Source organism: Melanerpes formicivorus, unplaced genomic scaffold, assembly GCF_026170545.1.
Source record: "Melanerpes formicivorus ecotype bairdi unplaced genomic scaffold, bMelFor1.0.p_v2 SCAF_9, whole genome shotgun sequence".
NCBI classification, from domain to species: Eukaryota; Metazoa; Chordata; class Aves; order Piciformes; family Picidae; genus Melanerpes; species Melanerpes formicivorus.
In genome coordinates, this window is record NW_027142361.1 from 26,611,496 (window position 1) to 26,637,449 (window position 25,954).

Consider the following 25,954-nt stretch of genomic DNA (forward strand, 5'->3'; position numbering starts at 1 on the left):
GTCCATAGCTACAGGAGTGACAAACTGCCTCATTGTTTTGTTAAGAAACCCATTTTAGTTGTAGATTTGCTACTGGAAGCAAACCTTTCTGGAGGGCTTTTGGGTGCCTGATGCCTCTGTCCCACTACCCCCTAGAACTGCTGAAAATCAGACTGTTGAGCCCTGGGATGTGGCTGGTGTGGATCTCCACACCAAACCCATGTGGCCTTGTTTCACTCAGTTGTGGAAATTAAGTCTTCATTGCTGAGGAAAAAAGAAACAAACTGGGAGGTTTGGGAGGGTTTTGTTTCACAGGTGGTGGATGTTTTTAGACATTTATTAATTTTTAAGATCATCTGCTGCTTCAGGAGAAAAGGTGGCAGAGCTGAGCTCAGAATACCTTTCCCCTGTGGGTTTGTTCTCTTCTTCTTGAAGACCCCCAATAATTGTAACAGGTTTGTTAGAGAAGGCTGGGCTTTCAAACTATGAGGGTGAATGGGGAAGAGCTGATGGATCCCTTCCAGTTCCAGGGAGAGAATAAATGTCACTGAACCAGTGACAAGCTCAACCTTGCCTCACGATCTGGAACCCTCCCCACCTCCTCTGTCCGCAGCTCTGTGGGACAGCAGATGTCTCTGTGGTGAAGGCACATTATGCCCAGATGTTGAATCTTGTCCCAGCATGTGGACAAGTTACCCCTCCTTCAGGAGGAAGACAAAAGCCAAGGCATTAGCCAGGCCAGCATGCACCCAGCACATGCAGTGCTCATGCAAACACCAAGTATGGGCATAATTCTAGCTTCAAGCTTTCTATAGGCTGAAGCCAGTTGTTTATGAGAGTGCCCATTGGTCAAGCCCAGCCTCGAGGAATCTATAAGTATCACCCCAGTTGGTAAACAAGTTGCCCCCTCTTTCACTTTGTCTCTGTGCTTGCTCGAGAGAGCAACTCTCAAGCTGCAGCCTCTGCCATTGAACTTATTGTTGTTAGCTTCTGTTATATGTGCACACATACTGAAAGCCTCTGCATCATGAGAAGCAGTTGTGAGGATCATCTCCACAGAGGGAGGACCTTCGTTGAGCCTGAGGAGCCCAGCATCGTTACAGCCAGTCGTACCAACCGGGAGAGCCCACCGTGCCACTGGAGGACTGGACCAACCCCCGAGGGTAAGATCTGCCCAGTAGCCAGGGAGAAGGGACTTGATCGAGACCGAGTCCACATATGCCTAACCCCGCTGTAGCGGGAGAGGAGCTGCCACGTGTGCTGCTCTGAGCCCTGTGAACCTCAGGGAAGACTAAAGCATTGTTCGTGACTATACTGCACCAAACCCGGGACCACTCCGAGCATCCTGCTATTCCTTTAAGCCCAGTAAACGAGAATCTGCTGCCTAACACAGCCGCATTCTGTCCCCGAGGCTGTTTGCATCAACCCCGAGAATCGGCGTGGTTGGGCCGACCCCATAGCTTTGACTGCTGCCGTGTCTTCCGAGCTCGCCTACCGGCAACCGTCGCCCCGCCCTGTCGTGCGAGCTGACTCCCGAGGGCCGACTCTGAGGGCCGACCCCGACCAGGACCGATCCCTGTTGTCTGGAGGGAATCGACCGAGTCCTGAAGGGAACCTGCTTCTGTGCTAAGTCCAGGTTCCATTATTCCCTCTTCCCTGCTGTAAAGAGAGGAGACAGTAACCCAACACCGCCGTCCAACTCGACTAGGAACCAGTCCAGCATCAGTTGTCTGCAGGACCTCCACCTTGGTACAAACAACAGCTACAGAGTATCTTCCACGTGCTTTCCATCCACTAGCACTTAGTTCAAAGTATCCGCGTCTAGCAGAGTAAGCTAGATCACAAACCTGATCTTCACTGACAATGGGCAGTTCGTCCTCCCCGTCCCTGACATTGTCTTCCATAACATCAGGAGTGTGGCTAGAGGCCCTTGCAGTGAAGACTGAGGTAAAGAAGTAATTAAGTACCTCAGCCTTTTCCTCATCACTTGTGACCATGTCACCATTTTCCTTTCTGAGGGGGCCCACACCTTCCCTAGTCTTCTTCTTCCCATTAATATACCTGTAGAAGTTCTTAGTGTTCCCTTTAACCTCCCTGGCTAGATTCAATTTGAACTCTGCTTTGGCTTTCCTAACCAGGACTCTTGCTGCTCAGGCAGCTTCCTTATATTCCCCCTGTTCTACCTGTCCTTCTCTCCACTTCCTGTAGAGTTTCTTTTTAAGTAATAGTGTGTCCAGCAGCTCCTTGCTCATCCAGGCAGGCCTCCTAGCATTCTTACCTGCTTTTCTCTTTGTTGGTATACAGAGCTCCTGGACACAGAGGAAGTGGTCCTTGAATACTGACCAGACGTCCCTCCAGGGCTTTGTTCCATGACACTTTGGCTATCAGATCCCTGAAGCGATCAAAGTCTGCATGCCTAAAGTCTAGGGTCTTAAGCTTAGAATGCTTCCTCCTGATTGCCCTGAGGATATTAAATTCAACTGCTTCATGGTCACTACAGCCAAGGCCGTCTCTGAGCCTCACATCGCTTACCAGCCCTTCCCTGTTGGTGAGAACAAGGTCCAGCATAGCACCTTTTCTTGTTGGTTCCTCTACCATTTGGAGGAGGAAGTTGTCTTCTATGCAGTCCAGGAACATCCTAGATTGCTGGTGCCTTGCTGTGTTGTCCCTCCAGCAGATATCCGGGTGGTTGAAATCACCCATGAGGACCATATGCTGCTATTAAGCAGGCAAAACGAATTAAGCAATTGTGGTATGGTGACAGATGGTCCAAGTACAAGTATGGTGAAGCTTGGCAGATCAACTATATCACTCTAGCACGTTCTTGTTCTGGTAAGCAATACATGCTTACTATGGTAGAGGCAAACACTGGATGGTTGGAAACTTATCCAGTTCCACATGCAACTGCATGCAACACCATTCTCGGTCTGGAGAGACAGATCCTGTGGAGACACGGAACTCCAGAGAGGATTGAGTCAGACAACGGAACTCATTTCAAGAACAACCTTGTAAAGAACTGGGCAAAAGAGCACGGTATTGAGTGTATTTTTCATATTCCTTACTATGCACCAGCTTCAGGGAAGATTGAATGCTACACCGGTTTGTTGAAGAGCACTCTTAAAGGCATGGGAGGTGGATCTTTGAAAAACTGGGAAAAACATTTAGCACAAGCAACCTGGCTGGTAAATAGTAGAGGTTCAGTGAACCGAGCTGGACCTGCACATTCAGATCTGCTACAGAAAGTAGAAGGTGATAGAGTTCCTGTTGTTAGAGAAAATAATCTGTTAGGTAAAACTGTTTGGGTATTTTCTCCCTCAGGAGAGGCTAAACCTGTCCGAGGGGTGGTTTCAGCTGAAGGTCCGGGTCACACTTATTGGGTAATGCAAGAGAATGGTGAAATTCAGTGTATTCCACAAGGAAATTTAACTTTAGCTGAAAGAGTTTAATTTCAAACTGTTGTACAGCTACATTGTGTCCAAAGGAAGAATCAACGAGGAATCTACGGTGCACGAACCCTGAGAACCCTGAGAGCCCTGAGTCAACAAAGAGACCCTGAGAATCCCTGTTTTCCTTTTCTTCGCTTCATCGTCGAAGAGATAAACTGTTTTCCGTTTTTCTCATTTCCTGATTTTCTTGGACTTCTGAATAATCTACATCTGAGTATAGCCGGAATGGACTATGGACTTTACTTACGAACTGTAAATATTGTTTCAGATTGGATGGACTGTACAAACAGCCAATGAAATTGTTTAGAAGGGGTGGACTGTGACTGTTTGAGGCTGTGCCTTTAAGAAAGGGACAGTGCTGGGACACTCTGGATGAATATTTTATAAACAAAAGACAGGTCTAAACGAAGTTCATTGGTAGATTGGTAGAATGCAACTTTAATTTTGAGTTCAGTTGGAACTTTCCTCAGTTTGTCCCTTTCCTTCTCCTTTCCAGCTTGCCTGCTTCTGGGCTCCTTGCCAGAGCGACCTTGGACAAATAAGTAACTAATTCGCATGAGGCCTACTAATATTCTGCTTTATTAATAGCTGCCTTTTTCTCTCTTTCTAAGCCTCTGTGGGAAAAAGGGAGGTAGGGGAAGAGAAGGGGGTACAGGGGGGGAACCCTCCTCCGGAGGAGGGAATTTCGTTCCTGTATTCTTGTTTGTTTTACTTTGCTGTATATTTCTGTATATATATTATAAATATTGTATATTGTGTACATATCTTGCATTTTCCACATTGCTTGTAAAATATATCATTCCCTTTTGCTTCTCCGGCTGAGTTAGCCATGGTTTTCTTTCCTCTTTGTGGGGGAGAGAAAGCTTAGGCTTTCTCTCTCAACCCACCACAGCACTGACACATAGAAAGATTATAATACTGCTGTATATAACCAGAAGCCACCCGTGTCCTGCCGAGTCGCCATCTAGTGGCCAAGCGACTGAACTGCAACATTTGTTATATAAACATATAAATGGTTTATAGATAGTTCAATTAAGTTCTAATCATAACAGTAAGCCGCTTATGGAATGTATTTCACGAACATGCACTAGAACATGTATATAAGTTAGTGATTCATCGCTTATTACTAGTTTGATAATTAATAAAAATAATATTTTCATAAGTCATATTTCATATTAATAAATGTAATAACCTCTTCACCACAGTCTCCTTCCCCCATCTGTCCCCATCACCCTCTCTCCCAGCACCCAACACCTAACACATTGCCCATCTTGAGCAGGAAGGGAAAATCCTGATCCCAAAATATCCTACTCAGAGCCTCTCTGCTGTGCAATGTGTACATCTGGACTGTGGGTTGAAGGGCTGGGCTGGGCTCCACCTTGTTACAGGGTGGTTAGTTCCAAGTATTGTCAGTTACTTCTCTTGTGCAGGGTCTTTTTGTGCCCCTGGTTCTGGACAGGGTAGTGAGTTGCAAATCTCCATGTGTCCCAGAGGAAAGGAAAAGAGCTTTTCCCATTTCAAGGCTTAACCAACTTCTCAGCAGGCTCTTGCAGCTTCAGCGGTGAAGGAGCTCCTCCTGCTCATTGCGAGGAATCAACCCTTAGCTACTGCTGGTGCAGATTTTGAGCCAGTTCAGGTTGCCTTGGCTCTGTTAATAACCCCCTTCCAGCATTTCATGTGCATGATGCCCAGTGCCCCTAGGAAGCAATCACTGGGTTGATGCAGTCGAGGCATGGCATCAGCACTTTGTGCAGCACAGCCTTGTGCTCCCACATGCCCATTCCCAGTGTTTTTGAGCCAGCCCACATTATCCAGAGGATGATCTGATGGTGTATAGGGAAAACCAATATAGCAAGGACATGGACTTGATGGAGAGGGTACAGAGGAGGGCTGTGAAGATGACCGGGGCATTGGAGCATCTCTGCTGAGGGAGCTGGAGTTGTTTAGCCTGGAGAAGAGGAGGCTCCAGGTAGACCTGATAGCAGCCTTCCAGCACCTGAAGGGGGGCCTACAAGAAGGATGGAGAGAGACTGTTTACATGGGCCCCTGGTGACAGAACAAGGGGAAATGGCTTCAAACTAGAGAAGAGCAGATTTAGATTGGATAGCAGGAAGAAGTTCTTCACTATGAGGGTGGTGGAACACTGGAACAAGTTGCCCAGGGAGGTGGTTGAGGCTCCTTCCCTGGAGATATTCAAGGTGAGGCTCAACAGTGCTCTGTGCAACCTGATCTAGTTGAGGATGTCCCTGCTGACTGTGGGGAGGTCAGACTGGATGACCTCTGGAGGTCCCTTCTGGCCTGGTCCATTGATTCTATGATTCTATGAATTGAAGATGTGTGGGCTGCTGTCATGCAACCATGGGCTCTGGGGAGACCCCTTCACAGGAGCTGGGCTTCAGGCTGTGGTCCCTAGTGCAGGTGGATGCCTCTGTCAGATAAGACCAGGCTGGGCTGGCTGCACAAACTGAGCCAAGCATTCTACAGAGGTCCCAGAACCTTGGGACAAATCTTTTATTGCAAATCAAAGGGAGATGCTGAATATGGTGTCTGGGCTTGGGCTGCTCAGGGTTGATCAGCCGTAATTTCAGGGGCTGAAGGAATATATTTTCTGTTTTCCTATACACATGCTCACTCCTTTCACAGATGTCAAAGAAGTCCAAGTGACCAGAAGGATCTTCTCCCCCAGTGAGGATGAGAGGTCTGGGAAGGTGTTCATATGGTACTATGTGCCAGGACATAGAATCATGGAATGGTTTGAGTTGGAAGGGACCTTTGAAAGTCATCTAGTCCAAGTACTCTGCAGTGGGCAGGGACATCTGCAATTAGATCAGGTTGCTCAGACACCTGTAGTGTTTCCAGGGATGGGGCATCTACCACCTCTCCAGGCAACCTGGGCCAGTGTCTCACCACCTTCACTGTGAAAAATGTCTTCCTTATCTGTGGCCTGAATCTCCTCTCTTGCAGTTTAAAGCCACCAGCCCTTGTCCTGTTGCAAATGTCAGGGTTTGGTGAAGAATTTCTGTGAAGTCTGGGATCAGTTGTCCCTTGACCCAGCATGGATTTTTGAAGGGTTAAATCTTGGAGAGCTGAGCTCCAAGCACTGCTGGACTGATAAGAAGGAGACAGTGTTGGCCTTGATGGCTTGTGAAACATGGTGCAGCAGTGCTGTTGGAGGAGGGCAGATATTTGATTAGGAGTGGTTGTTATGACCTGAGAGTGTAAGACTTCAGGCATATAGAAAATTGATGTAATAGAGTCCCTGGTTCTAGTCTTAAACTGCTTTTGTGTTGTATTAGTTTTATAAAGAAGAATTTTGTATAATAAAGTGGACACCTGGCCTGCATCAGGCTGCGTCCCATCTCTTAATTGTGGCAAAATGGTGATCCCCGATGTGATAGGGGCGATGAAACGCTAAGCCGCGTCCTGCCGCGTATTCCCTTGGAACTTTGAATGAGCTGCTGAAAGGAAGCAGGAAAAGCCGGCCAGCCAGAGCAATCCTTCCCCCTGGACGAGAGGTAAGCCATGGGAAACATGGGGAACCAGGAGAGTTCCTCAGAAAGAGACGCTTATGAATTAATGCAAGAACTCCTTAAAAAGCATGGCAAGGTTATCTGTGGCCATGATCTTAAGGAGATGCTGGAGTGGGTGCAGGAGAGCATCCCGACAGTTACAATATCTAGCATGTATACGAGTGAAATCTGGGATCAAGTGGGGGTGAAGTTATGGGATGCTGCTACTACATGGAATGTTGAGGCGCAGCATATGCTCCCATGGTGGCGGATTATATTTGAGATGCTTAAAGCGCAAGAAGGGAACTCGGAACAGAGTATTGAGGGAGCTCAGACTCCTCCTGTTACCCTCTAAGCTGCCACCAAAGCTGAAGCTGCGGACTGAGACTTTGGGTACAAACGCAGCAGAATACCCCCCCGAGGACGACCTCCTAGATCCAGGTCCTGTCTATCCTGAACAGGAACCAGACCTTTATCTCCAGGATCCTCATGATGCGTGGGCTTCTATTAAGCGCCAAGCTTTGCAGGATGGAGACAGTGAGGTTGCCGCAAGAATCGTGGCTCCTGTATGTGACCATTTGAGGCGGTGCCTTTAAGAAAGGGACACTGTGGCTGAATGTTCTATAAACAAAAGACAGGTCTAAACTAATTTCATTGGTGGATTGGTAGAGTGCAAGTTTAAGTTTTGAATGAGACTGAGATTTTCCTCAGTTTGCACTTTTCCCTCCTTCCTTTTCGCATCTTGTGGCTTCTAGGCTCTCTGCCAGACTGACCTTGGACTGATACGCGTGAGGCCTGCAAACCTACTAACATTTTGTTCTAATTTATAACTGCTTTTAATTAACAACTGCTCCTTTCCTTTCTTTCTAACCCTCTCTGGGGAAAAAGGGGAGAGAAGGGGGTACAGGGGGGGAACCCTCCTCCATTAGGGGGAGGGGAATCTCATTCCTGTGTTACTTTGCCATATATTTCTGTGTATATATTGTAAATACTGTAAATTGTGTATATATACTAGAATAGAATAATAAACCTTTATTAGAATAAACCAAACCAGGTTGGAAGAGACCTTCAAGATCATCGTGTCCAACCCATCAACCAATCCAACCCACCCAAACAGCTAACCCATGGCACCAAGCACCCCATCAAGTCTCCTTCTGAACACCTTCAATGACGGCGACTCCACCACCTCCCCGGGCAGCCCATTCCATAGCGCAATCACTCTTTCTGTATAGAACTTCTTCCTAACATCCAACCTGAACCTCCCCTGGTGCAGCCTGAGACTGTGTCCTCTTGTTCTGGTACTGGGTGCCTGGGAGAAGAGACCATCATCAGCCTGTCTACAACCTCCCATCAGGTAGTTGTAGAGAGTGATAAGGTCACCCCTGAGTCTCCTCTTCTCCAGGCTAAGCAGCCCCAGCTCCCTCAGCCTCTCCTCATAGGGCTTGTGTTCCAAACCCCTCACCAACTTTGTTGCTCTTCTCTGGACTCGTTCCAGCAAGTCAACATCCTTCCTAAACTGAGGGGCCCAGAACTGGACACAGTACTCGAGGTGTGGCCTAACCAGTGCAGTGTACAGGGGCAGAATGACCTCCCTGCTCCTGCTGGCCACACTGTTCTTGATGCAGGCCAGGATGCCATTGGCCCTCTTGGCTGCCTGGGCACACTGCAGGCTCATGTGCATCCTACCATCAACCAGCACCCCCAGGTCCCTCTCTGCCTGGCTGCTCTCTAGCCACTCTGACCCCAGCCTGTAGCACTGCATGGGGTTGTTGTGGCCAATGTGCAGAACCCGGCATTTGGATGTGTTAAATCTCATGCCGTTGGATTCTGCCCATCTGTCCAGCCTGTCGAGGTCCCTCTGCAGAGCCTCTCTACCCTCCAGCAGATCAACTCTTGCCCCCAGCTTGGTGTCGTCCGCAAATTTACTGATGATGGACTCAATGCCCTCATCCAGATCATCAATAAAGATGTTAAAGAGCACAGGGCCCAGCACTGATCCTTGGGGCACACCACTAGTGACTGGCTGCCAGCTGGATGTGGCACCATTCACCACCACTCTCTGGGCTCGGCCCTCCAGCCAGTTCCTAACCCAGTGCAGTGTGCTCCTGTCCAAGCCATGGGCTGACAGCTTGGCCAGCAGTTTGCTATGGGGGACGGTGTCAAAGGCCTTGCTGAGGTCCAGGTAGACTACATCAACAGGCCTCCCCACATCCACCAGGCGGGTCACCTGATCATAGAAGGAGATCAGGTTGGTCAGGCAGGACCTGCCCTTCCTAAATCCATGCTGGCTAGGCCTGATCCCTTGGCCATCCTCCAAGTGCTGTGTGATTGCACTCAGGATGACCTGTTCCATGATCTTGCCTGGCACTGAGGTCAGGCTGACAGGCCTGTAATTCCCTGGCTCATCCAACCAGCCCTTCTTATGGATGGGCACCACGTTGGCCAGCTTCCAGTCCTCTGGGACCTCACCAGTGAGCCAGGACTGCTGGAAAATTATGGAGAGTGGCTTGGCCAGCTCATCTGCCAGCTCTCTCAGCACCCTAGGATGAATCCCATCTGGTCCCATGGACTTGTGGGGATCCAAGCTGCTAAGGAGAGTTCCAACCACCACCTCATGGAACACAGGGAAACTGTGCAGCTCCCTGGCTCCTTCTGCTAGCTCTGCAGGCCAGCTGTCAGGAAGACGTTCTGCCCTTCTAGTAAAAATTGAGGCAAAGAAGGTGTTAAGTATCTCTGCCTTTTCCTCATCCTTTGTTACAATGTTCCCCTCCGTATCCACCAAGGAGTGGAGGTTGTCCTTCCCCTTCCTCTTGCTATTAATGTATTTATAGAAGGACTTTTTGTTGTCCTTCACAGTAGAGGCCAGTTTAAGCTCCAAGTGTGCTTTTGCCTGCCTAATTCTCTTCCTACAAGACCTAGCAACATCCTTAAACATTCTGTGGGTTGCCTCCCCTCGCTTCCAAAGGTGATACACCCTCTTTTTTTCCCTCAGTTCCATTAAAAGTTCATGAACCATCCAGGCTGGCCGTCTGCCCCGGCGGCTCATCTTCTGGCACATTGGCACAGCCTGTCCCTGAGCCTTCAACAATTCTTCATTGAAGTAGGTCCAGCTCTCCTGGACCCCTTTGTTTTTAAGGGCTTTATCCCAAGGAACCCTCTGAATTAGTTCCTTGAGTAACCCAAAGTCTGCCCTCCGGACGTCCAGAGTGGAGGTCGTCTTGCCGCCCCTCTTGGCTTGACCAAAAACCGAGAATTTAATTATCTCGTGGTCACTGGACCCCAAACACTCTCCAACCACCACATCGCCCACCAGTCCTTCCCTGTTGGTGAAGAGGAGGTCAAGCATAGCCTTGCCCCTGGTAGGCTCTCGCAGCACCTGGGATAAGAAGCTGTCCTCTATGCATTCTAAGAACCTTCTAGACTGTCTCCTCTCTGCCATGTTGAGATCCCAGCAGATGTCAGGCAGGTTGAAGTCGCCCATGAGAACAAGGTCCGGAGATCTTGAGACAGCCCTAAGCTGCCTATAGAATGCTTCGTCAACATCTTCCTCCTGGTTGGGTGGTCTATAACAGACTCCAACCAGGGTGTCTGCCCTGCTGGTCTTCCCTCTAATTCTTATCCACAAGCATTCAACCCGATCGTCCCTAGTCTCCATCTCAATGGCATCTAGTGCCTTCCTGATGTAAAGGGCCACCCCTCCACCCCTTCTTCCTCGCCTGTCTCTCCTGAAGAGCTTGTAACCGTCAATTGCAGCGCTCCAGTCGTGTGAGTCGTCCCACCACGTCTCTGTGATGGCGACTATATCATAATTTTCCTGCTGCATCAGGGCTTCCAGCTCCTCCTGTTTGTTACCCATGCTTCGTGCATTAGTGTACATGCACTTCAGCTGGGCTGCTGGTTTCACCTCCGACTCTAGCTTGTCGCCCCCAGACTCTTGTCTGAGAGGACTCTTTTCAGCCCCTTCCCCCTTTGAAACTAGTTTAAAGCCCTGTCGATGAGACCCGCCAATTCCCTACCCAGGATCTTTTTATCTTTGGGGGACAGTCCGTTCTCATATACAGTGATCTTTCCCCTTCTCTGGGACAGATGTGCTCTATCTGTTGCCAGCTGGCCTGGTGCAGTGGAAAGTTTCCCAATATCAAAAAACCCAAAATTCTTTTGACTGCACCAGCCTCTAAGCCACTTGTTAACTATAGCTGCTGACCTGTTCCTTACTGTATTCCCTCCTGCAGTTAAGGGTATTGATGAAAAAATTATTTGTGCCCCTGACCCCTCAACCAGGTCTCCCAGGGCCCTGAAGTCATCTTTAATAGCCCTGGGAGTTCTGGTTGCAACATCATAATTCCCTAACTGCATAACTAGTAAGGGGTAGTAGTCAGAGGGCTGTACCAGTTTAGGCAGCCTACTGGTAACATCATTAACTTGGGCTCCTGGCAGACAACAGAGTTCCCTATGAGATGGGTCAGGCCGACATATAGGGCCCTCCATTCCCCTCAGAAGGGAATCACCAATAACAACTACCCTCCTCTTTTTATTGAGGGAACAGGTCCTGATGCCAGCAGAAGACTGTTTGACCTTAGGCTGCTTTGCCTTAGGCTGTTTAATCTTAGGCTGCTTAGCCTTAGGGAGAACCCCAGATGGTGTGTCCTCCGGCATCAGGACCACCTCACCCTTAATTTCCAGTGCTCCATATCTGTTTTCTAAGAGCAGCGGGGAAGGTGAGGGGAGGCAAGGAGGTTTAACTTTGCGTCTTTTGAGAGTAACCTGCGTCCATTCACCACTGCTTTTTGAATAACCAGCCTCTGCTGGGGGAGCCTGCAGAGCCTGCTTACTCCGATTCAACTCTTTCCTCTTCTGATTCTGATTCACCTCTTTCCTCCTTTGGTCCATCTCCTTCCTCCTCTGGTTCATCTCTTTCCTACATTTCATAGTTTCATAGTTTCATAGTTTCATTCAGGGTTGGAAGGGACCACAAGGATCATCTAGTTCCAACCCCCCTGCCATGGGCAGGGACACCCCACACTAGATCAGGCTGGCCAGAGCCTCATCCAGCCTGCTCTTAAACACCCCCAGGGACGGGGCCTCGACCACCTCCCTGGACAACGCATTCCAGGGTTTCACCACTCTCATGGTGAAGAACCTCCTCCTCACATCTAGCCTGAATCTCCCCACCTCCAGCTTCATTCCATTCCCCCTAGTTCTATCACTACCTGAGATCCTGAGAAGTTCTTCCCCAGCCTTTCTGTAGGCCCCTTTCAGATACTGGAAGGCCACAATTAGGTCACCTCGGAGCCTTCTCTTCTGCAGACTGAACAGCCCCAACTCCTTCAGTCTGTCCTCATAGGAGAGGTGCTCCAGCCCTCTGATCATCCTTGTGGCCCTTCTCAGGACACGTTCCAGCACCTCCACATCCCTCTTGTAATAGGGGCTCCAGAACTGGACACAGTACTCCAGGTGGGGTCTCACCAGGGCTGAGTAGAGGGGGAGGGTCACCTCCCTCGACCTGCTGGCCACACTTCTCCTGATGCAGCCCAGGATCTGATTGGCTTTGCGGGCTGCAAGTGCACACTGAGAGCTCATGTTGAGCTTTTTGTCCACCAGCACCCCCAAGTCTCTCTCCTCAGGGCTACTTTCCAGCCAGTCACTGCCCAGCCTGTATTTGTGCCTGGGATTGCCTCGACCCAGATGCAGGACCCTGCACTTGCTCTTATTGAACTTCATGAGGTTGGCCTGTGCCCACCTCTCCAGCCTGTCAAGGTCCCTCTGGATGGCCTCCCTTCCCTCCAGCGTGTCTGCTGCACCACACAGCTTGGTGTCATCAGCAAACTTGCTGAGGGCGCACTCAATGCCACTGTCCATGGCACCCACGAAGATGTTGAACAAGACAGGTCCCAGGACTGATCCCTGAGGGACTCCGCTTGTCACTGGCCTCCACTGGGACATGGACCCATTGACAGCCACTCTTTGGGTGCGGCCATCAAGCCAGTTCCTTATCCATCTAGTGGTCCACCCATCAAACCCATGTGTCACCAGTTTGGAGACCAGGATGTGGTGCAGGACAGTGTCGAAGGCGTTGCTCAGGTCCAGGTAAATGACATCAGTTGCTCGCCCCTCATCTATTAATTTTGTCACCTGCTCATAGAAGGCCACCAGGTTGGTCAGGCAGGATTTGCCCTTGGCAAAGCCGTGCTGACTGTTCCCAATCACCTCTTCACTATTCTTTTGAGCGAGTAGTGACTCCAGGAGGATCTGCTCCATGATCTTTCCAGGCACAGAGGTGAGACTGACTGGCCTGTAGTTCCCTGGTTCCTCCTTCTTGCCCTTTTTGAAGATGGGGGCAATGTTTCCCCTTTTCCAGTCTGTGGGGACTTCACCAGATTGCCATGACTTTTGAAATATAATAGAGAGGGGTTTAGCAACCTCATCTGCCAGTTCTCTCAGTACCCGTGGGTGTAACCCGTCGGGTCCCATGGACTTGAACACTTTCAGGTTCTTCAGATGATCACGAACCTGATCTTCACTTACAATGGGCAGTTCTTCCTCCCCGTCCCTGGCTTTGACTTCCATAACATCAGGAGTGTGGCTACAGGCCCTTGCAGTGAAGACTGAGGTAAAGAAGTTATTAAGTACCTCAGCCTTTTCCTCATCACTTGTGACCATGTCACCATTTTCCTTTCTGAGGGGGCCCACACCTTCCCTAGTCTTCTTCTTCCCATTAATATACCTGTAAAAGTTCTTAGTATTCCCTTTAATCTCCCTGGCTAGATTCAACTCAAACTCTGCTTTGGCTTTCCTAACCAGGACTCTTGCTGCTCTGGCAGCTTCCTTATATTCCCCCTGTTCTACCTGTCCTTCCCTCCACTTCCTGTAGAGTTTCCTTTTAAGTAATAGTGTGTCCAGTAGCTCCTTGCCCATCCAGGCAGGCCTCCTAGCATTCTTACCTGCTTTTCTCTTTGTTGGTATACAGAGCTCCTGGACACAGAGGAGGTGGTCCTTGAATACTGACCAGCTGTCCTGGGTCCCTCTTCCCTCCAGGGCTTTGTCCCACGACACTTTGGCTAGCAGATCCCTGAAGCGATCAAAATCTGCACGCCTAAAGTCTAGGGTCGTGAGCTTGGAATACTTCCTCCTGATTGCCCTGAGGATGTTAAATTCAACTGCTTCATGGTCACTGCAGCCAAGGCCGTCTCTGAGCCTCACATTGCTTACCAGCCCTTCCCTGTTGGTGAGAACAAGGTCCAGCATAGCACCATTTCTTGTTGGTTCCTCCACCATTTGGAGGAGGAAGTTGTCTTCTATGCAGTCCAGGAACATCCTGGATTGCTGGTGCCTTGCTGTGTTGTCCCTCCAGCAGATATCCGGGTGGTTGAAATCACCCATGAGGACCAGGGCTTGTGACCTGGAAGCTGCTTCTATTTGCCTGTGGAGGGCCTCATCTGCTTGGATCTGCTGGTCAGGTGGCCTGTAGGAGACCCCCACAGTAATTTCCTTACATTTCTAAGGCTAGCAAACTTATCCCTCAGTCTGGCCACCATATTAAGCAGATAGTCAACCTGCTCACACCTTATACAAGAGTTGCCCCCACTACCCTGCGTCTCAAGGGCCAGGCTCCAGCATTCTCTACAGCCAGATACCTGGACAGCTACCTGCTGCTGTTCTACCTCGGTCTGAGTCGACACTGATTTTTTTAGGGAGATTTTGCTGCGAGTTACAACCATGGCTGTCCCTGGCCACAGCACCTACTGCCAATTTAAAAACAAAAAAACAAAAAAACAAACAAAAAAAAATGGGCGGCGCGTGAGCGTACAAGAGAATACGGGCTGCCTGACGAAGTGAACCCCCCGAGCCGCAGCAGAGCCTTTTAAATTCAGCCGCTCCCGCCGCTGGGATCACGAGTCTGACCACGTGAAAGAGCGGCTACTCCTTCCCCGCGGCAAAACTCGGCAGCGATGGCGATTCCTGCAGCCCGAAAAGGAGAGCAGCGGCTGGTCCCCGGCGGTTGCTGGTCTGGGTGCTGTCTCGAGGAAGCTGCCCAACGAAGTGAACCCCCCGAGCCGCAGCAGAGCCTTTTAAATTCAGCTGCTCCCGCCGCTGGGATCACGAGTCTGACCACATGAAAGAGCGGCTGCTCCTTCCCCGCGGCAAAACTCGGCAGCGATGGCAATTCCCGCAGCCCGAAAAGGAGAGCAGCGGCTGGTCCCCGGCAGTTGCTGGTCTGGGTGCTGTCTCGAGGAAGCTGCCCGACCCTGCAGCCCCTAAAACCGCTTGTAAATACAGCGTTCCTTTGCTCATTCGGCTGTGGTTAGCTGTGGTAATTTTTTTTCCTTCACTTTGTGGGGGGAGAAGGCTGGGCCTTTATCCCAAACCCACGACACTGTACTGTACGTGGGAAGAGGGGGTAACCCTCAGTGGGAGGCTTTGTCCTTCCCAGTGATTAAAGAACTCTGTTGTACTGCCGCTGAGCATGGGCTCTCTTCTTATTTTGCTAATCTTTTAACATTTATACTCGACAATCACCTAATGACACCATACGACTTAAAATCTCTAGCACAACTGTTGCTAACTCCATCTCAGTATACTTTATGGGAGTTCCAGTGGAGAAAAGGGCTCCAAGCACTCTTACTTACATATGCGGGACATAACAATCAGGCTTTAGCGGCACTCACGTTGGATCACCTCATGGGCACAGGTCAACACACCGACCCAGCAGCGCAAGCCTGCGACTGTCCACGGGAAGCCCTGGAAGCATCGTGAGAGGAGGCACGAAAGGCTTTTCTTAAAGTCCCAGACTCTGATAACCCACAGAAAGTTTTTACAAATATCGTTCAGGAACCGTGGGATCCTTATATGCAATTCATAGATAGGCTTAAACTGGCCTTAGAATGCCAAAACGATAATGGGGAGGCAAGGGAAATATTACTGTTGAAATTAGCTGTGGAAAATGCAAATGCAGATTGTAAGAAGCTGTTAAAAACTTTGCCTAATCAAAACCCCACCTTGCTAGAAATGATTGAGGCATGTAATAAGATAGGTACGATGGAACATAAGTATGAAGCTATGGCTGCAGCTTTTGCAGCTATAAATGGTCCAATGAATACAAGAGTTTGTTATGGCTGTGGGAAACCGGGTCATCTCAGAAAGAATTGTTTGGTAGCTAATACTGGAGCCAAACCTAAGGCACCTGGGATTTGCCCTAAGTGCCAGAAGGGGAGGCATTATGCTAACCATTGTCGGTCTAAGTATAATTTTCAAGGGCAACCGGCACAGGGAAACTGGATGTGAAGCGCGGGACGGCGCCACGCGCAGACACAGATCATCCAGCCGTCACCGGCCAGTCAGATGCCGGCAGCATGCGCGTCTCTGACCTCCGCCCAGCAACAGCAGGCAGCGCAGGGCTGAGCCTCACAACCTCCGACACAGTAACATTACTTGATACCACGGTACATTTATTGCCAATAGGTGTGTCAGGTCCTTGTCGTAGGGTTGGAAGGGTAAGGCCCAAAAGCCTCCTCCCTCCCCCCTGTAAAGTAAAGGGAAGGAAAATTGAAGGGAAAGGGAAAAAAAACCTCACAGCTGAATTAGCAAAGCAGTGGAGCTGTATATTTACAAAGCAATGTAGGATATGCAGGGAAATATATACAAATTTACAATATTTACAATATATACAAAGATATACAACAGAGTAGCACAGAAATGAGAGTTCCCCCCTCTGCTGAGGGGGTTCCCCACCTCCGCTCTCCCCCCCTCTCCCCCTTTTCCCCAGAGTGGGTTAGAGAAAGAGAGAAAGAGAAAAAAAAGGTTAGAAGCAGTTGTGTTAATTGGAAAGCAGCTAATACAGGCCTTATCAGGTTTGTCAGTTTCAAGGCCAAAGCCTTGGCCGAAAGCCCAGAACAGAGAGCTGCTGCCCTGTGGAGGAGCGGAAGAAAGACTGAAGATAAAGTGCCGGAGTGCCCAGGATACCCTCCTGCACTCCCAGTTCAGGAGGTGCTTCCTCCCACTCTACCGATGTAATTAGTTTAGATCCTTCTTTCCGTTTACTACCATATTCCCTTTCTTAAGGGGACAGTCTCAAACGGTCACAGTCCACCCCTTCTAAACAATTTCATTGGCTGTTCATACTGTCAATCCAATCCAAAATGATATTTACAGATCGTGAGTAAAGTTCATAGTCCATTCCGGCTATGCTCAGATGTCGATGATTCAAAAGTCCAAGAAAATCAGGAAATGAGAAAAATGGAAAACAGTTCATTTCTTCGCCGATGAAGCAAAGAAAAGGGAAACAGGGATTCTCAGGGTCTCTTAGTTGACTCAGGGCTCTCAGGGATCTCAGGGTTCGTGCACTGTAGATTCCTCGTTGATTCTTCTTTTGGACGCGATGTAGCTATACAGCAGTTTGAAATTAACCTCTTTCAGCTAAAGTTAAATTTCTTTGTGGTATACACTGAATTTCACCATTCTCTTGCATTACCCAGTAAGTGTGACCCGGACCTTCAGCTGAAACCACCCCTCGGACAGGTTTAGCCTCTCCTGAGGGCGAAAATACCCAAACAGTTTTACCTAACAAATTCTTTTCTCTAACAACAGGAACTCTATCACCTTCTACTTTCTGTAGCAGATCTGAATGTGCAGGTCCAGCTCGGTTCACTGAACCTCTACTATTTACCAGTCAGGTTGCTTGTGCTAAATGTTTTTCCCAGTTTTTCAAAGATCCACCCCCCATGGCTTTAAGAGTGGTCTTCAACAAACCGTTGTAGCGTTCAATCTTCCCTGAAGCTGGTGCATAGTAGGGAATATGAAATATCCACTCAATACCGTGCCCTTTTGCCCAGTTCTTTACAAGGTTGTTCTTGAAATGAGTTCCGTTGTCTGACTCAATCCTCTCTGGAGTTCCCTGTCTCCACAGGATCTGTCTCTCAAGTCCGAGAATGGTGTTGAGTGCAGTTGCATGTGGAACTGGATAAGTTTCCAACCATCCAGTGTTTGCCTCTACCATAGTAAGCACGTACTGCTTACCAGAACGAGAACGTGGTAGAGTGATGTAGTCAATCTGCCAAGCTTCACCATACTTGTACTTGGACCATCTGTCACCATACCACAAGGGCCTAAGTCGTTTTGCCTGCTTAATAGCAGCACAAATGTCACAGTCATGGATGACTTGTGTGATAGCAGCCATGGAAATGTCTATGGATCTGTCACGAGCCCATTGGTATGTTGCATCTCTGCCTTGATGTCGTGACGAATCATGAGCCCACCGAGCTAAGAATATCTCACCTCGGTGTTTCCAGTCGAGATCAAGATTAGAGTCCATGTCTACTTGAGAAACTCTTGCAGCTAGATCTGCCTGATGGTTGTGTTGCTGTTCCTCAGTAGCTTTGCTCTTAGGAATGTGAGCATCGATGTGTCTCACTTTCACTGGAATTCTCTCGATTCGATCAGCAATGTCCTGCCATAGGTTGGCTGCCCAAATGGGTTTTCCTTTCCTCTGCCAACCACTCTTCTTCCAGTTCTTTAGCCAACCCCATAGAGCATTGGCTACCATCCATGAGTCGGTGTAGAGATAAAGCTTTGGCCATCTCTCACGTTCACCTACGTCGAGAGCTAGCTGGACAGCTTTTACCTCTGCGAACTGACTGGATTCTCCTTCTCCATCTTTCGCCTCTGCAACTCGGCGTGTTGGACTCCACACTGCAGACTTCCACCTTCGCTTGTTTCCAACAAGACGACAGGAACCGTCTGTGAACAAAGCATATTTCTTTTCATCATCAGAAAGGTCATTGTAAGGAGGAGCTTCCTCAGCACGAGTTATTTTCTCCTCTGGAGGTTTAGCACAGTTGGTACCTTCAGGCCAACTTGAGATCACCTCCACTAGACCAGGTCTTTCAAGATTTCCCATTCGAGCTCTCTGTGTTATCAGAGCCATCCACTTAGACCATGTTGAGTCTGTGGCATGATGTGGTGTGGAGCCTTTGCCTTTGAACATCCAATTCAAAACTGGTAATCTGGGAGCTAAGAGAAGTTGTGATTCAGTTCCAATCACTTCAGAAGATGCTTTTACTCCTTCATAGGCAGCTAAAATTTCTTTCTCTGTTGGAGTATAATTAGCCTCTGAACCTCTGTAACCTCGACTCCAGAAACCAAGAGGTCGTCCACGTGTCTCACCTGGAGCTTTCTGCCACAAGCACCAGGTTGGACCATTGTCACTTGCAGCCGTGTACAAAATGTTCTTAATGTCTGGACCATCTCGGACAGGTCCTAGACCCATTGCGTGAACTACCTCTTGCTTTATCTGGTCAAAGGCTGCTTGTTGTTCAGGTCCCCAGTGGAAATGGTTTCTCTTTCGAGTCACATCATACAGAGGTTTCACAATCTGACTGTATCCAGAAATGTGCAGTCTCCAAAATCCCACTATCCCCAAGAAACGTAGGGTCTCTTGCTTGTTGGTGGGATTTGCCATGGTAGAGACTCTATTTACCACATCCACTGGAATGTGTCGGCATCTGTCCTGCCACCGCACTCCCAGAAACTGAATCTCTGTGGTAGGTCCTTTTACCTTGTCTCGCTTGATAGCAAAACCTGCATCTAGAAGAATGTCAATGATTTTGTTACCTTTCTTGAAGACTTCCTCAGCAGTTTTACCCCAGATGATGATATCATCGATGAACTGGATGTGTTCTGGAGCACCGCCTTTCTCCAGAGCATCGTGGATCACTGCATGACAGATGCTTGAGCTGTGGATCCAGCCCATTGGCAATCTGTTGAAAGTGTACTGGATTCCTCTCCAGGTGAAAGCAAACTGAGGCCTGCATTCCTCTGCTATAGGAATAGAGAAAAATGCATTAGCAATGTCTATGGTAGCATACCATTTGGCCCCTTTGGATTCCAGCTCATACTGAAGCTCCATCATGTCTGGTACTGCTGCACTCATAGGTGGTGTCACTTCATTTAGGGCTCGGTAGTCTACCGTCAGACGCCAGTCTCCATTCTGCTTCCGCATAGGCCACAATGGACTGTTGAAAGGTGAATGAGTTTTGCTGACAACTTTCTGACTCTCCAACTGACGAATCAGATTCTGAATGGGCATCAAAGAGTCACGGTTGGTACTGTATTGTCTGTGATGCACAGTCTGAGAAGCAACCGGCAATTTAATGTCCTGTATCTTATGTTGTCCCACAACTGCAGATTCATCAGAAAGCTCAGGTCTAGCAGATAGCTTCAATTTTTGTCCATCAATTTCTATAGAAGCTACTCCAAAAGCCCATTTGTAACCTCTAGGGTCTTTGAAACGCCCTTCTCTTAGAAAATCAATTCCCAAAATACAAGGTGCATCAGGTCCGGTCACAACTGTATGCTTCCTCCATTGTTTACCAGTTAAACTTATATTAACCTCTACCTTACTTAACTCTTGAGATCCACCAGTGACTCCCAGAATAGTTATAGACTCCGATCCCTGATAATTTGATGGCATTATGGTGCACTGAGCTCCTGTGTCAACCAAGGCCCTGTACTTCTGAAATTGTGAAGTGCCAGGCCACTGGATGTACACATCCCAATAGATTCTGTTATCTCTATTATCCCTCTCTTCCCCCTGGCGGGAGGCAGGGCACCCCTAGTTATGGGGAACATGTGCAGGGTTATAACTTTGCATGTCATAACTGGAGCCACTGTTGGAGCTACTAGGGTTGTTCTGGGGAACTGTGGAAGTAACAGCTACCCTTCTGGTATTGCTATCTTGGGTTCTGCCACTTTGCAATTCCCTCAGTCTCCTGAAGAGGTTAGAAGTTGGTTGACCATCCCACCGGTTCATGTTCTCACCAAACTGATCACGCAGAGTTATCCAAATGGCCCTACGTGACTGCCTTGGTGGTCTGTTTTGATTTGACCTGTTTTGGAATGACCTCCTTGGAGGACGTGTATTCCTCACAGATAAAACTTGTACCCACCTGGAGGAAGAATTGAAATTATCCTTCTGTGCCAATTGGTACATGGAATCCTTCAGATCCTTCATGCAGTTCTCAATATTTCCAGACAGAGTTTCAATGGCTGAAACCAAAGAAACACGTGTCATGCTATCCTTCAATTGTCTCATTTGATCACTGAATTGGCCAACCGTAGGAGAAGCTCCACCAAAATTTCTTGACACAATTCTGCTTGCCAGAATGTTTGCATAATTAGAAGGAGCAAGCTTGATGAACTTTTTAGCAAGACCAATACCCACAGGAATGTCATCAGGATTCAGAGTTTCATGTTCACCATAGAGTAGCTCTCTAACAGCAAATTCTCTCAAGCGCTTAATTCCCTCATCTATGGTAGTCCAGGGCTTAGGATTCCATGGAAGATCATCTCGGGAAGGGTATCTCAGGGCAGCTGCCAATAAAAGGCGTATCCACAGATTATCCTTACCGAGAACCCTGCCTAGATGTCTATCTATTCCATTATCCCTTGAGAGAGTTCCTAACTGAGCTGCTGACTTGTCTCCAACTGTTAGAGCTGGAGCACCTGTATCATAACACCTACTAAGCCAAGCTAGAACTGGATCCCTATCTGCCCTGGTGAAATCTTTACGGACATTTCATAATTCCTCACGTGGTGACGAACATTCTAAAATATCATCTTTTTCTTCCTCCCCCTGAACCTTTTGTCCAAATCATCCTGCTGTCATTTTCTCAAGGATCTCTTTAAGCTGAGAACCACCTTTGCCAACTCCTTTCCTAACTTCATCTCTATCCTGCTTTGATCTCACTAGGTTAGCTAGATCTTTAAAACAAACCTTCTCTTCCTCCTGAGCAGGATCTTTTAGAGTAGAGGGCCCCTCACCAGGATCAGTCTCCAGCTCTTCTTCTCCATCTTTGGCCTTTGCACCTCTAGTCTTTAAAACAGCCACCTTAACTGGAGCTGTGTTTGAATTTACAGCCATCTTAATAGACGCTGACAGGTCCTGAGATAAATCAGCTGCTGGGGCCGTGACTTACGGTCCCACTGAGAGAGTGGGCGGAAGTGATGTTGCTCCGTTAATGGCCGACGGAGAAGAAGAAGGAGGAGAAGGAGTAGGCGCCATGTTGATACCAGCCACGGCCTTTGGCAGCTTGCCAGAATCAACAGGAAAGTCATTTAGAGCTGCTTTAACAATTAACTTTTTAGCCCTCTTTTTAACTGACAGAGATTCTGCACATTCCTCATCACTAGATGACTCTGGGACTGATCCAGAGCCACGGCGTTTTCTTTTTGATCTAGTTTTAATAACAAAACACGCCCTGGACACCTTTCTCTCTCGCCACAAGGAATACAGAGAAAACACATTAGTTATCACCAGCAGCAGAATTATACACATCACATAAATCACCTTTGGATCCCAGGCATCACCTAAAGTTACTCTCTCCTCAGGCGGAATCCTAAAACCCTTTATCTCAATTGGGAGAGTGGTGGAGGTAACATTTCTGTATCTCGCTGGCCATAATAAATCAATACATTTTCCATACTACAATCTAACTCTATACATAACCCACAGATAAATTGTCCGCACCAAATATTTACCCAGGTAATCCAAAATCAAACCCAAACAATATCTGTAAACCAGAGCCCCAAAAATTGAAAAGAATAATCGCTCCACAAAGCACAACACCTTCATGTTTGCTAATTCAGCTAGAAAACACTAAATCAATCAAGTAATAAATTAAACTAATTATCTGCCCCACGTTGGGCGCCAAGAAAAAAATGTCGTAGGGTTGGAAGGGTAAGGCCCAAAAGCCTCCTCCCTCCCCCCTGTAAAGTAAAGGGAAGGAAAATTGAAGGGAAAGGGAAAAAAAAACTCACAGCTGAATTAGTAAAGCAGTGGAACTGTATATTTACAAAGCAATGTAGGATATGCAGGGGAATATATACAAATTTACAATATTTACAATATATACAAAGATATACAACAGAGTAGCACAGAAATGAGAGTTCCCCCCTCTGCTGAGGGGGTTCCCCACCTCCGCTCTCCCCCTCTCTCCCCCTTTTCCCTAGAGTGGGTTAGGAAGAGAGAGAAATAGGAAAAAAAGGTTAGAAGCAGTTGTGTTAATTGGAAAGCAGTTAATACAGGCCTTATCAGGTTTGTCAGTTTCAAGGCCAAAGCCTTGGCCAAAAGCCCAGAACAGAGAGCTGCTGCCCTGTGGAGGAGCGGAAGAAAGACTGAAGATAAAGTGCCGGAGTGCCCAGGATACCCTCCTGCACTCCCAGTTCAGAAGGTGCTTCCTCCCACTCTACCGATGTAATTAGTTTAGATCCTTCTTTCCGTTTACCAACTTCCAGCCACCATATTCTCTTTTTTAAGGGGACAGTCTCAAACGGTCACAGTCCTCTTCCAGTTAAAACTCAGGCATTAATATTAGGTAGATCATCAACAACGATATCAGGACTTTTTGTGCTTCTTGGGGTTGTCGATTCTGACAGCACAGATAAAATTCAGATCATGGCATGGACTCCGTTTCCTCCCTGTACGGTACCGAAGGGAAGTCGTATTGCACAGCTATTATTGCTTCCCTTGGGATCGGAACGTCCCCTTGCAAAGGGACCTTTAAGAAATAAAGGAGGATTCGGGTCTACTGGGGATCCACAGATTCTGTGGGTACAGACTATCTCTCAAAAACGTCCTATCTGTCAATGTGTCCTGATGTATGGTCAGCAGAAAATAGTGCTTAGTGGTATTATTGATACTGGAGCAGACGTCACAGTGATTTCTAAAGCTAAATGGCCCCCCCACTGGCCTGTAGCTAGTGCATCTCAGGCACTGGCAGGCATAGGGGGAGCTGGAGAAAGTCATCAGAGCCTGAATTTCATTCAGATTCAGGGACCAGAGGGACATATAGCTTCTGTGAAACCTTTTATCTGTGCCTATGGTGCTATGGGGTCGTGATGTGCTTTCACAATGGGGGGTGACCATGAACACCCATTTTTAGAGGGGGCCATTGCGGTGTGTGACACCCTTCAGTTAACATGGAAAACAAATTCCCCTGTCTGGGTGGATCAATGGCCCCTACCATTGAAAAAGCTTCATGCACTCCAAGAACTAGTCACAGAGCAATTGGGGAAAGGTAATATTGTACCCTCCACGAGTCCATGGAACTCTCCTATTTTTGTCATCAAAAAACAAACAGGCAAGTGGCGCTTACTCCATGATCTCAGAAAGATTAATGACGTTATGGAAGATATGGGGAGCCTTCAACCAGGGCTACCCTCACCCACAATGATACCACGATATTGGCATTTAACTGTTATTGATCTGAAAGATTGCTTCTTTAGCATTCCTTTACATCCAAATGATGTTCCTAAATTTGCTTTTTCAGTTCCAAACATCAACATGCAACAACCTTTGCAGAGATATCATTGGGTTGTGCTTCTACAAGGAATGAAAAATAGTCCTACAATTTGTCAGTGGTATGTAGCAAAAATTCTTAGTCCTGTTCGAGAGGCATTTCCTGATGTTCTGATATATCATTACATGGATGACATTCTAGTGGCAGCACAAAGCCCCGAGCTCATGGAGAAAGCCGTAGCCCTTACTGTATCTACTGTGACTAAAGTGGGTTTTTGTGTAGCATCTGAGAAAATTCGGAATATACCACCTTGGAAATATTTAGGGTGGAGAATTCGGACCCAAACAATTGTTCCACAGTCTTTACAGATCAATGTACATGTGAAAACACTTCATGATGTTCCTTCATCTTTTAAATTGCTTGCTAATTGGGGACTTTTTCTCTGGCTTTGTAGTTTTCTTAGAACAATTATGTATGCTTTTACGGCTTTATTCTTTTTGCTATCCTTTTTTACCTTGTTTATTGTAATGCTTATAGAGTTTGATTAATTTCTTTGTTAAGGGGATTCTTGTTATATAACAGAAGGGGGAAATGAAGGGTTAAATCTTGGAGAGCCGAGCTCCAAGCACTGCTGGACTGATAAGAAGGAGACAGTGTTGGCCTTGATGGCTTGTGAAACATGGTGCAGCAGTGCTGTTGGAGGAGGGCAGATATTTGATTAGGAGTGGTTGTTATGACCTGAGAGTGTAAGACTTCAGGCATATAGAAGATTGATGTAACAGAGTCCCTGGTTCTAGTCGTAAACTGCTTTTGTGTTGTATTAGTTTTATAAAGAAGAATTTTGTATAATAAAGTGGACACCTGGCCTGCATCAGGCTGCGTCCCATCTCTTAATCGTGGCAGAATTTATTATGAATAAAGGACACAACCCATTCACCACCTGAACCTTTGTGTAGACGACGGAGATAGGAATCAATATGGCTGACCAATGTGATCGAGTATTGTTCCTTTATTGTTCCAGTGTTGCAGGCCGATGGTGCAGGCCTGAGGTGCAGGCCTATGGAGCAGGCCTGTAGTGCAAGTATAGCACGGTAAAGTGTAGAAGAAACAGGAGACAGGAAAGGCAGAAGTGCGTAGCAAGGCAACTGCTACAACTTATATAAACTCGGAGTGCCCTGTTGGCATAGCTCCATTGGCTCCCTCTGAGTGACCACACATTGCACTATTACAGATTATTGGTCCAACTACTAATGACACAACAAGGTTGTTGATGCAGGTGCATGTCCTGTTGTCCCAAGATAACTGTCCATGTTTATAGCTACCAGTGTCTTGTTTTAGTTACATGCTGCAGGCACAGCACTGTTCTGCTCCACTGCTAGCTGGCTCTGCATTTATGCTGAGCATGGCCTACCACCATGTCAGGCTCTAGGCCTGCACTGCCAGATTGCTCACACTGCTCGTCGCTGGCATTGCCACACCTTTGGTGCTGGGGGCAGTGACAAAGGATAGGGGAGAGGGAAGGGAGGAGCACCTCACCCCCCAAGCCTCTTTAACAACTCCCACTCCTGGTGAGTTGGGGGAGTGGTGTGTTTGAGGAGCCAGAAGCCTATCTGTGCTGGCAGAGCTGAGGCGTGTACACACCTGGGTTTAACAGATGGCCATGGACTGGCCCTGGGGGTGAGCACACAGCATAATCTGGCAGCAACAAAGCCTCGTTCCTGGGACAGTG